Source organism: Vespula pensylvanica, chromosome 11 (genome assembly GCF_014466175.1).
Source record: "Vespula pensylvanica isolate Volc-1 chromosome 11, ASM1446617v1, whole genome shotgun sequence".
Taxonomy (NCBI): Eukaryota; Metazoa; Arthropoda; class Insecta; order Hymenoptera; family Vespidae; genus Vespula; species Vespula pensylvanica.
The window spans coordinates 1288149-1301072 of NC_057695.1; the positions used below are offsets into that span (position 1 = coordinate 1288149).

Here is a 12924-nt window from a genome sequence, read left to right on the forward strand (position 1 = left end):
GGATTGTCGTTAGGAAGTATCTAAGTGTACCACCGGTACCAACATCATCTCATCACTTGTACCATCATCTCACACCAATCGTTCCAAGTACGCGAACGTCCTTCGGAAGGTTCTTATTTTTGACTACAGTAGTACGAGCCGAGTTTAATGAAACACTAATACTGCTTTCTAAGAGCGTGGCGTAGAGTATTCCTTTGCTATGAATGTTTCATAAACTTTGATAGGACGACGTAAGTACGAACGCTTCTACATATTTCATTCCCTTAATTGCAATTAAACAAACTTTCTTGTGGGATCGCATTCATTTACATTCGAAGCTTTCAAAGAATTATAATTGAAACTGGTTGGTACGTTTAAAGTAGTGTACTTGACGTGAGTTAACCGCCAACGTCACGTGCACGTATTCGCCCAAATTTCCTTTTTCAACGTTTAATGTAATATGTTCTAAGCAAATAAAAAAAAAAAAAAAAAGAAAAAGGAAAAAGAAACAAGAAAAACTAGAGACAAGAATACAAACGTTTTTATGAATTATTCTTTCGTTATTTCTCTATATTAAACTTTATCTTTGTACATTTTGATCAGAGAGAGAGAGAGAGAGAGAGAGAGAGAGAGAGAGACGAATCAACTACGAGGAGGCAATGAGCCGTATTACTAGTTATATAAAAGCTTTGGAATATTGGGATCCTCATTAAAATCAAACGAAACTCGTTACGTACAAACGAAATCGGATTAAGTCCATGGAAGCTGGACGATCATTTTGAAGGAAGAAGTCGACCCACGTGATCCGTTACTAAATCGCTCGTATAGTGTATACGAGGGATGTATGCATGTAGGTGCCAAGAGACGAAGCAGGGTGAATTCATTGTTGCTGTTGTATATATGTACATATAATATCGAATATAACGATAGGAGGAGTGGAGAGAAGAGGAACGAAGAGAAAAGCTAGTCTATAATTGCCGAGAGGGCCTTTATTTCCTCCGTGGGATGCGCTTGAAAGTGATCAACGGCCGCCATCGAACGCGGTAATTATACCCGCAAATAAATGTCACCAGACGTCGATGACATTTTACGTATTAACGTTTTGCACTATTCTATTATACACGATGATAAAAAAAAAAGAATCGGGATGTATACATAAAGAGTGTGTATGTGTGTATATATATATAGTAATAGCTTAAATTAATCTTAGCAATATTTTATTGATGTTAAGTATTGTATATATGTGTGTGTGTGTGTGTGAATGTGTATGTGTATATATATATATATATATATATATATATATATATATATAAACAGAAAAATAATTCTGTTCAAGGATAGAACTTTATTCGTTCTATTGACAAAAGAATTTAATTAAATCCTTCAAGTTTTAGAAGTTCATTTTAACGCTCCATATAGACTCAACAATCAAGTTAAACATCTACTTTGGAAATTTTAATTTTCTTTTTTTTTTTTTTTCTTTTCTTCTTTTTTCCTTTTTTTCCCTCAAGTCCGATGCAATCGCTAGTCTTTGGCGTACGAGGCTTTACGATTATAATCGTAATACCCGAAAGTCCAACTTGCGTCGTATTGCATTCTCCCTCCATTATTATACTTTTGGATGATGGCGGCACAAAGGAGACCGTCGTCGCTCTGTGCTACTTGGTTTATACATATATAGATACATACATACGTACATACATACATATATATACACACACACACACACATATACATATATAATATATATCTTCTTCGTACCTTTGTATTACATTGGTCAAGGCTGAGTGTATTTGCAACATTATCTCGTTTCCATAGTAATATAGCAACGAAGGGTACAGCGAGGATGGTTGGTCAAAGTGTTTCACTACGGCTGGCAAGTCCAGATGGGATTACTTTCTTTTATACCATGGTGACCGAAGATCGAGAAACGTCTAGTCCACCCCAAGTACGTGTGTATGCGTGTGTGCGCGCGCGTTTGTATGTGTTACATCTAGAAAGTATGTTACTGTAGGAAACAAGGCGAAGAATTCTTTTACACAGAAAAAGTGTAAAAAATAAGAGAGACAGAGAGAAAGAGAGCCGTGGAAGAAACCTATCCTTGAATTTTCTTCTTTTCTCATCTTATTTCTCTTATTCGTTATCTTCATTTCTTCTTTGTACTAATAACCATTCTTGTAAGAGCGAATGAGTGAATAATTCACATAATTCATCAAGAATTCCTTTACCTGTGTGGCGCAACAGGATCGTTAAAGATCTTTAGCTATAGCGAAGCCGATTGATGCGTAAGTCTGATTAATTACCATAATGATGTTAATTAAAGCTTCCTTTGCTAGGTAGTGTCGCGCATCTCGAATGCGTCGTAAGACACATTCGATGCAACGGGATTGTGTTTAAGTAGCACGAGTAAATCTATCGTCTGACGTTCGCCAGAAATACTCCTGTCGATAATTAATTGCACAATGAGAACGAGAATACTTTGTCTTTTTTTTTTTTTTTTTTTTTTTTTTTTAATTATCGAATAACAAATCGAGTTGGATGAAGGAGCATCATCGTATTCGCGTCGAACGTTTGCTTTCTTTTTTCTAAGAAAGGAAAGAGACGCGACGAAACGGAAAGATAAAATATGACATAGTCGAAAAGCCGATACCGTAGAAAATATTAAAGAGAAATCGGTAAGTAAAATTCTCCATGTTATTGTTGAGAAATGCTTTCTGTATACCGTATATCTTCTTTGCTCTATCAAGATTTACATAGTAAGTTTATATATGTGTGTGCGTATGTGTGTATATGTAGGTACGTTTCAACAGTAAAATTTGCATCTCTGGTCGGATATTTAACAACGATTTCTGAACAATGATTGTAATCTATGAAATCGTTTTACGAAAAGAAAAAAGAAACAAATATTTTGAATCGTTCTACTATCGTATTAAACACGTCTCCTGAAAATTTACTATTCTTTAATTATTTTATATCTTAAAAAAAAGATCTAAAATAACGTTCGTTGTTTGATGAATCAGGACGCACAGTGTTTTTCATCGAACCAGTTTGGCGTTAGTTTGTTCTCTATATGGGTCCTTGACATCAATACTTTTCGACTATATATACAATACAATATATGAGAGAGAAAGAAAAAGGGAGAGAGAGAGAGAGAGAGAGAGAGAGAGAGAGAGAGAGAGAGAGAGAGAGCAAAGTCGATCGTTCGGTGATCGACGAGAACGCGGATACAAAAGTTAAGAGAAGAATGCCGACGGTAGTAGAGCGAGAGAATCATTATCTGTTGGAAATGCTGAAACACAAGGAGTATATACACACAGAGAAAGAGAGAAACAGACAGAGAGAGAGAGAGAAAGAGAGAGAGAGAGAGAGAGAGAGAGATAAAGATAAAGAGAAAGAGAGAGATAGACGGGTAGAGAGAAACAGAGAAGAGGGTTTGGACCGCATTTTCATTCGTATCGGTAGAATACCGTAGACTGCGGGTAGTAGAAGAGAAGTAGAGGAAGTAGAGGAAGTAGAGGAGGTGGAGGAGGAGGAGGAGGAGGAGGAGGAGGATGTGTAAGGGATGAAGCGGAGGGTAGGGGTGCAACCCGTGCAATCTCGGCATATCGAGCTTACGAGGTCGGATGTAGATACGAAACCGATTCTCGACGGAAACGGGGTAGTGTGCCGGAAGGTCGATGACAGACGGGAAAGAATGGAAAGAGGGGTGGAAACGTGATGGTCGGAGGTGGGGGATCGTGGGATGAGTGGGTGCAGGAGGGTTCGATATCTCCGGCTTAAAAAGTTAGTTCGCGCCCGTTATCAGCGATTAACTTGGTAGTAGAGGGAACTCGGTGCGTGTTGGTCTCGCCAAAACGAGCTTTCATTAAGCCACACAAACGATTTGAAATGCCTGCCATCGAGATCACCGAGAGTTGACTGTACTCTGCTAGGAGGGTTTTCTCGATGTTACGAGATCTTTGTTTGCCTCGTAAAAGATATCTTTTTTCCTTTTGAAGATAAGAAAATAGGGGGGGGGGAGAGAGAGAGAGAGAGAGAGAGAGAAGAAGGGGCACATAATCGAAGGCAGAGGGAGGATTAAACAAACGGAGGTGGAGCATTCGTTTGACGAAGCATCCTTAATGAAACACGACGATTCCTTGATCTTTTTATTGCCAGCTACTTTTTAATTATCTCTCTGACTCTTATTACTACTTCTTTGAACTCTCAAGGCATTTATAAAAATATATGGATCGGTCGATATTACGACGTGCTGCAAGATTTTTTTTTTTTTTTTTTTCTTTTCTATTTATTTTTGCTCTCTCTCTTTCTCTCTTTTTTTTTTTTCTTTTTTTGTCGAAGCAATATAATTTTTCCATCGAATCGAATGTCGCGTTGAAAAGGTTTATGACGCTCTACGTCACGTTGTAAATATATTACAAAGGTTTGTACTTTCGTTATAACAGAATTATGTAATAGAGAGAGAGAGAGAGAGAGAGAGAGAGAGAGAGAGAGAGAGAGAGAGAGAAAGCACAAGAGTGCTTTCTCTCTCTCTCTCTCTCTCTCTTTCGCACCGATGATGAAATTATCGCGCAAGGAGAATGAAATAAGGAGAATGGAGCGAGATCTTTTGAAAGGTTTTTGCGCAGTTCAAGTTATGCAGCTCGATGCGAGTCTCCTTTAAAATCGGAGACAATGACGACCACTTCCCGAACTTGAGATTGTCTCGCCAAGAGAAAATGAGCCGCGATAGTTTTCAACCCCCATTGTCCTTTCTTCTTCCTTGTCTTTATTCGACTTAATCTTGTAACTCAATTTACACGAAATTATGTCTTTCTGGTATTCGAGTGATCAGGATAATTTTATAATCGTTATTAAAGTAAAATAATTGGCTCGTATTTTTTCTTCCCTTTTCATCTCTTTATTTCTTTCCTTTTTCGTTGTACTTTTTCTTTCGCAACGATACATAATACCATTCTCCGTTAAATTAATCAAACGAAACGATACGTAATTACTATTAAAGTTGTAAGATAACAAAGAAACAAATCGCTTTCACCATTTTTCTTTCTGTTCCATTCTTCGGCCGAATTGATCGTTAACCTTCGAGAGTACATTGCCCCCAAGAGTAATATTAAACGAGAGAGAATCCATAGAAAGAAGGAGTTCGAGTGAAACGTCGAACGGGAGAAAAAAAGGGGCGACAAATTTATGAGAGTTAGACGAACGTGTTCTCGTTTTCTCCGCCGTACTACGCTACGCTAATTTCCTTGAATAATGAATCGCCAATGGTCTCCGAAGTTCTGCGGTATTTTTACTAACGATGAGAAGAGGAAAGACAAAATTGGGATACATAGGTACGAAAAAAGAATAGACAGAGAGAGAGAGAGAGAGAGAGAGAGAGAGAGAGAGAGAGAAAGAAAAAACCGCGGATAAATCCAACGAAAGTCGGAAATCGGGAGTGGTTGCGGTTTTCGTGCGACCGCGATATGTGTCGGCTTGAAAAAAAAAAAAGAGAGAAAAAAATGGAAAAAGAAAAAAAGGAGAGAAAAAAAGAAAGAGAGAGAGAGAGAGAGAGAGAGGGAGAGAAAGAAATATTCGTAGAGTTGAAAGGTTAGAACGTACCTAATGTATTTAGAAATGGACAAGAGAGAAGTTTGATTATCGGGTGAAAAAATGTTTGGTAACTTTACTCACCTGAATGGACGTGCTGGCTCGAGAAATCCTTCGTAGCGCAAGAGAGTAAGCGGTTCGAAGTGAAGGAGGGGGAGAAGTGGTTTTAGTGCGGTGGTTCACCGCATTTTTTCCGCGCCGCTCACCTAGTCGTTCACCACGGAAGAGGGAGACAGAGAGACGGACAGACGGACAGACAGACAGATAGACAGACGGATAGAGAGAGCGTGCGTTTTCGTGGCACGAGAGCACAAGCACCCACTACTACTAGAGCACCAACGACGACACAACCACCACTGCGATTGGCACAGACACCACGGGACAAAGACCGAAGGAGAGAGAGAGAGATAGAGGAAAAGGTAGGAAAATGGTACCTTCTCTCTCTCTCTCTGTTTTCTCCTCTTCTTCCTTTATTTCTTCTTTTTTCGTTTTTCCCTTTTCTTTTTTTTCTCCCTCAACGTGCCACGCTTTGTGCCTCGACGGGTAGACGACAGAAGGGATGATGGTACGGTACGCTGAGCCCAAAGGCGTTCGAAAAAAGCTCACACATGGAGAATCGCGAAACTCCACGAGAAAATGTCAGCCGAAACGAGAGAGAAAGAGAGAGAGAGAGATCTATATATATATATATATAGATATATATGTAAATGTATGTATATATATACATACACACACACACACACACACACACACAGATATATATATACACACAACGAGTACAACTATTTTTTCCTCCGTTCCGTAAAACCTGTATTATTTCGTTTCACCTTCCTTTTTCAAAGTTTTACGTACTCTTCACCAACTTCTTTTTCTTCTTCCTTGCGAATCCAAAACTACGTACAACAAACTCGTGGAAGTATCCCACGTGCTTTCTCGAGATAAGATCTCGAATCTCATCGGCACTTTTTTTGAAAATTTCTTTTCACCACCCCTCTTTCTCCTCCCTTCTTTAAACTCGTTCCTTTTATATATTTACGACATCGTTGTCAAGGTGATTATTTATATCGTCTTTAAAATAATATGACATTGAATAAAAGAACACTGATCGAACACGTTGCCGTGGTATTGAAGATTTTCAACGCGCTTTACCCCTGCTGGCGCTGGGGTTAAACTGAATCCAAAAGCAACCCTCGGCTACTCGTGTACGTCGAGCGCATGCTCCGGATTTTCTCGCGACTCTCCCTCTTTCTCACCCTCAGTTCCTCTCTCTCTCTCTTTCTCTCTCTCTCTCTCTCTCTCTCTCTCTTTATCTATCCCTCTTTCTCTCCCTCTCTTTCTCTCTTACCCTGTGTGTGCGTATCGTACGAAAGTACGCGTCGTCGTCGTCGTCGTCGTCGTCGTGCGATTATACAGGGTGGTCGAGAAAATCGCTCGGTGGATGATGCCGGACCCACGAGGGTGGAAAGTGCCTCTGTCTCGAGCACACCGTTCTCCTTCACACTCGATGATTTCGGGTCGTTCTATTAAGTCAATTTCAGAAACCAAGGTCGTACCTCGCCGGGTACATAAGAACGCTCGACAGAGAGAAAGAAGGAAATATGGAATGCTTTTAAAGCTCGACGCGAGATATCGGAATTAATTGACGTGATTTTATCTCGAACGTATAGCATAGCTGTGGTAAATATCGAATCGATAATTGTTTTATCGCGTATATATGTGTGTATGTGTGCGTGTCCGTGAATATATTCATACATAAGAGTCTACATATGTATGTCTGGATAACGTCAAAATACGCGCGCTGAAATAGAAGGTATTATTGTTACGATCGTGTAACAACGTCGGCCAATAATGTTATTCCCTTTAGAGAAGCTATAATTTCTCAACGGAATAATTGTTACATCGGTTTCGTACTTCATAGGGCAATTATGCTAATTGCTTTTATCTGCACAATATTCGCGCCGATGCCCGTGAATCGTTTCAAAGTTCATAAATCTTTTTTATCCGATACGCGTATTATATTCTCCTTAGAACCAACGTGGAAAGGATTTGTTCGGTAAACTTTTACGATTCTATAAAAGGAAAAAAGGGAAGAGAAGGATGGAGAAACGAAGAGAAAAAAAGAAAGATCGATCCCACCTTTTTTTTTTTTTCTTGCTTGGAAAGAACACTTTCGTGTAATTTTTGCATAAACGTATGTAGTTCATATCGATGATGAAGTATAGTCAATTTCGTTTAATATGAAAAAGCTCGTTTCTCGAGGTCGGTCTTTCATTGAAAGCTGAACTATGTTCGATATTAAGAGAATTCTCCGAAAGATCTTTGCGGCAAGTCTGCTTACGTTCGAGCTTGGAATTTCGATCGATACGAAGACAGAAACACGTGTTTCATTTTCCACGGCCCACCAAGCAATGGAACGATAGAGAAGAGGGAGGGAACGATCTCGAAGAGAGGGCTCTTCTTAGTGAACTGAATTCTTTCTTTCTTTCTTTCTTTATTTATTTCTTCATTTCTTTCTATCTGTCTTTCTTTCTTTCTTTCTTTCTCCGTTCCTCCGTTTCACTATTTCTCTCTCGATCTTTGTCATAAACACAAGTTTCACGCAGCTGATATTTTACCGTTTATTTGTCTCGGATAACCAAGAACTTTACGATTGAGAGTTGTTATTCGACGATGAAGAAGCGGAGGTCGAGAAACGAGAGAAACGAGAGAAAGAGTGAAACACTAAGCGAAACTTACCGGAGTCTGAAGATAGTTTTAATCCCTTTCGGCAATGTAATCCTTTCTGCTGAATTTCAGAAAATACACTTTATACCGGATTTTCTCCAAGTTTAATATCGGACTAGTTTCATCGAGTTCTCTCGAAAGCGAAGGAAAAGATATCCGCAGAATCTCCAGACGCTCGGAGCGTGTCGTTGCAATATGCGAATACGCATTTCGTTTACGTATACTTTCGGACTTTTATCAAACGGTATAGTGTATACACACATACATATATATATATATATATATATGTCTGTATATATAGAAACACGAATGTACGCAAGTTATATCGAACTTTCTTCTTACTTGATAGACTCTCGAACGTTTCGGATTATTTGAAGGATTATCGGTCGAAACAAATTCCAAATCTCTATTAATTACTTACCATTAATTTTCAACGTCGTTTAGATATAATATTACACGGTTTTACGATTTCAAAGAGGAACGTCTAGAATAGACCTCGTAAAATACATGAAAGATGGATCGATATAGAACTTTGTCGGCCGATGCAAAACTCAATAATGGATTTATTACGAATCATGTGGGGCTGTCGCATCACCTCAGGCCATTTCGTAGTCACTATCTCACGACCCTCTCGACTCTCTTCCTTCCTCCTCGATCGAAGAGGCTCTCGCGAGACTCTCAGGTTTCGAAAGGAGACTCGCAGTACCGCAGAACACGAACCATCGAACGACGGAAGAGAAGATCCGAAGCCATGAAAGAAATCTGATCGTACACGTGTGTACGTATAGTATATATCTATGTATATTACTTACTCACCGGAATATAGGTTTCTCGATTTTCAGATATACCTTTTGGAATTGATAAACCCTCTAATAACATATTTATGTGGATTCGTAATTGAAAGAAATTTCAAAGTTCGATAATTTAAATCCCAAACGTAGTAGTAGTAGATAGGTATCTTTAAAAAAAAAAAAAAAAAAAAAAAAAAAAACTTTCTCCTTAGATCTCGGTAGTTCTCGTAGATATCCATCGAACTTTAGGAACGATCAAAATGAATTCGAGGCCTCTAATTGTGGCAGTTAGGAGGTAGAAAGTTTCGAGCTCCTCTCTCCTTCCTCTTCGAGAAAGTTTGTAAAACCACGAATCGGATCTGTTATCTGATCGTTTTCGAGGGTGGGTAACGCCTCCCTTTAAGCTTGAAATCCGACACACGGGATCGTAAAATCGCGTAGGAACTCGATCACTTTCCAGAAGCTTTTCATCAACTCCCGAGGAATCCATTTGCGTCGACACCACGCTACCAGTGCGAAAGCTTTGAGGGGATTGCCGCCGCCGCCACCATCACCACCATCACCACCACCACCACCACCACTACCACCATCACCGTCGTCGTCGTCGTTGCCGTCAACACCACCGCCAACGCCTCTTTCAACGTGTGGGTATCCAACGTGAGTAGGTAACTAGACGGATGAGAAAACCAGAGACGACGGGAGACTCCTATCAACGAGAAGTAAAATTCCCGTGCTTGATATTGTGGATATATTATGCACGTAGAAAAAAAATAGAGAGAGAGAGAGAGAGATTCGTGGATTTAAATTATATTAAAAATCAGAGCGAAATCATTTATCTCGACTATCTCGTATCTCTGAAGTGATCAAGACGAAATCTTTCTCCGACCTTATTGTTTGTCCCACCGAACAATCCTTTGAATTGTTATCTTCGCCGATATACGAACGCGGAAAATCGTAAAACGGAATTATATCAAAGACCTCCCCAAAAGTCAAGCGAATTATGTTCTTACAAGAATCCGTACTGTCCTTTCCTTTCCTTTTTTTCTTCTTCTTTCTTTCTTTCTTCCTTGTAAAGAAGAAGATCTTTCAAAGAAATAACTCAGAACATATTTCCAATTTACGTCCCGTCCCATCCCACGAGACCAGCATTCTACAAAGCGTACCTACACGTTTCTTCCTTCTCTTACGTATGCACCTACGAATTGTACGAAGTCGAATTAGATCTGGTTAGCATGAATATTTCGAAAGTCAAGAATCCACCTCGCAAATCGATGCTTCTCCTTTCCTTCCTTTCCATTCTTTAGAACATATCTCTTTACGAGAGATTCGCATTTTCCACCTTTATTTCCTTCTCTTCCTTCCTCCTTCGACCAACCTCCTCCCTCTCCCACCACCCCTCCTATTACTATTCTTTCTTCGGTGTATCAGAGTAGGAGGTTGATATCGTTCCATAGCCATTAAGACTAATGGAATCGATTTATGCGACACAATGCCTAGCTGTTTTTACATACATTCGCCGAATGTCTCTCATTGTCGCTTGAAAAAAAAAAAAAAAGAAAGAAAGGAAGGAAGGAAAAAGGAAAAGAGGTGTGTGATACGATGCACAAAAAATAACTGCATCGTCCACTTTCCACATTCTGCTGGCCTCTTTTTAGCTCGTTAAGCGACGAGTTTACGATATCTCCGAAGGTTATCATCCACCGAGACCTTTCTCGTCTTATCCGGCATTTCCTTCCTTTCCATCCTCTTCGTCCCTCTCGTCGTTCCTCACAAAGGAGGATCGCTTATGGTACGGCTTTCTTCTCACTTTCGGAACGACCCCGGTCTACGTTGAATTCCGAGAGGTAAGCACGGTCTCACGGAGAAAATACGAGTACGCTTATTAAAATCATTCAGTGAATAAATTGGAAGCTGGCTCGATGGAGATTAAAAAAGGGTTTCGGAGTTTAACATCGGAGGTTTTCAAAAGCACAGATATAAATTGAAGGGTTCTTATAAACGTCTTAATAAAGAGGAGTCATTGTTTTCTCAAAGATCTTGAAAATTTTCCTGGTTGATTAATATTCTTTTCTTACTGTATATAATAATTCACATTGTTTCATAAAGGACCCTCGAAGATTTCTCATGGTCGTGAAAGAAACGATCGAGCGAAGTTTACTTTCGCCGCACGTTTCTCTCCTAACAGGTGCATCGATCTCGAATTTCGGGCAGTTGGCCAGACAAGTAGAAACATAGACAAAAGAGGGGAGGGATGGCGAGAGATAGATAGATAGATAGATAGATAGATAGATAGATAGAGAGAGAGAGAGAAAGAGAGAGAGAGAGAGAGGAGTTCAGACATTGCAACAAGCTATGAATTTCTGTGCATATCTATAAATATACATAAGTATAGGTAGTGAACGGACTGACGAGGTGGCGAATCATTGTACAAATAATAGAGGATTTATATAATGCAGAGAGGAGACGGTAAGCGAGAGAACATGACGTTGTTGCGCGCGCACACGTTTTCTACCGGTGGATAGAAGTAGTGGAGGTAATAGTAGTAATAGTACTAGCAGTAGTAGTAGTAGTAGTAGTAGCAGTAGCAGCAGCAGTAGTAGTAGTAGTAGTAGTGCTAGCTGCCGGTCCTCCTCCTTCCTGAATATTTAACGTCGGCGTGACATATATAATTAATACGGCCCATTATCGCCGCCGAGCTTGAATCCTCCTCTCCCTCTCTCCGAATCGTCAGATGGTCGACCTAATTAACCAGTGCCATTTACAAGCAGAACACCACGCAAAATGGCTCTCCACCACGTACATACGTCCTGCCAATTACAAATGAATGGAAAAGAGAGAGAAAGATTATAGAAATATAAGTGCGAACAGATCCTCGCTTATTCAATTTATTAATCTCCATTTCTCTCTCTCTCTCTCTCTTCTCTGTTATCTTTTTTCTCTCTCCTTATGGTTCCCTCTATCTTTCGTTCCTTCGCAAAATTTTCAAAACACTTTCTTACCCTCTCCCGTCAGACCCGTCTTGTCAGCAACGTTTTCTACGATCTAGCGAAAGGTATTCTTCAGGTTAATCCGCTATGCGGATATTCGCCATCTTGGAATTCCGGAAGCTCTACTCAACTTCCGAGAGTTTCGCCAATAAGTTTGTATATCGCGGTATTGCAGCTGGCCGAGCTTGCCTGGTTTCCCTACGACGGTATCTTCGACTCTCTCTCTCTCTCTCTCTTTCCCTCTCTATCTTTCTCTCCCTCTCTTGATCCATCCTTCCTCGTCCCCTGGCTCTCCTTCCCTCTATCCCTCATTTCGGTCCTATCTCTTTCCTTCTCCCTTTTCCTCAACATGACGGATCTCCAGGCCGTGTAGAGAGGCGGCTCCAGGGAGAAAACGGGAAACGGAGGGGGATGACAGAGTGCTTCCAGGGGTGGAAAGGAAGTAGTTCCGCGTAACAATGTTAAAAACGTGAAAATATGCGACGAAGTGCACTCGTAAAAAAAAAAGAGAAAGAGAGAGAGAGAGAGAGAGAGAGAGAGAGACAGAAAAAGGAATTCTGCTTGGCCGCAACCGGATGGTGCGATAAAAGGTTGTGGCACTCTTCCTCTCTCTCTCTCTCTCTCTCTCTCTCTCTCTCTCTCTCTCTTTCTCTCTATCTTCTCCTCTCTCCCACTTCTTCTCCGATCCCTCGTCTTTGCAACCCTTTGTCGGTCCTATCGTCGGACGACCTCCTGCCTTCGGGCAGCTATCCTTGAAGGGTAGCTCTTTAGAACAGTGCTGAAAATGTCGTCCTTTGTTTAACTACCCCGTCGACTTTTCCTACCTCTTCCGTACTGCTTCGTTCGTCATTCGT

General features: G+C 40.3%; 2 protein-coding genes across 3 annotated transcripts in view; one reads left to right on the forward strand and one right to left on the reverse strand.

Annotated features, from left to right (window-relative positions):
- LOC122632993 (tyrosine-protein phosphatase Lar) overlaps positions 1–6736 on the reverse strand; it is a 484453-nt gene extending 477717 nt beyond the window's left edge. For both annotated transcript variants that reach the window (XM_043820362.1, XM_043820363.1), the window contains exon 1: positions 5653–6736. The gene's annotated coding sequence lies outside the window, so the exon portion shown is untranslated. The remainder of the gene's footprint in view (positions 1–5652) is intronic.
- Positions 1–12924, forward strand: part of LOC122633003 — a 172870-nt gene that overhangs the window by 57646 nt on the left and 102300 nt on the right. The gene's annotated exons all lie outside the window — the stretch shown is intronic.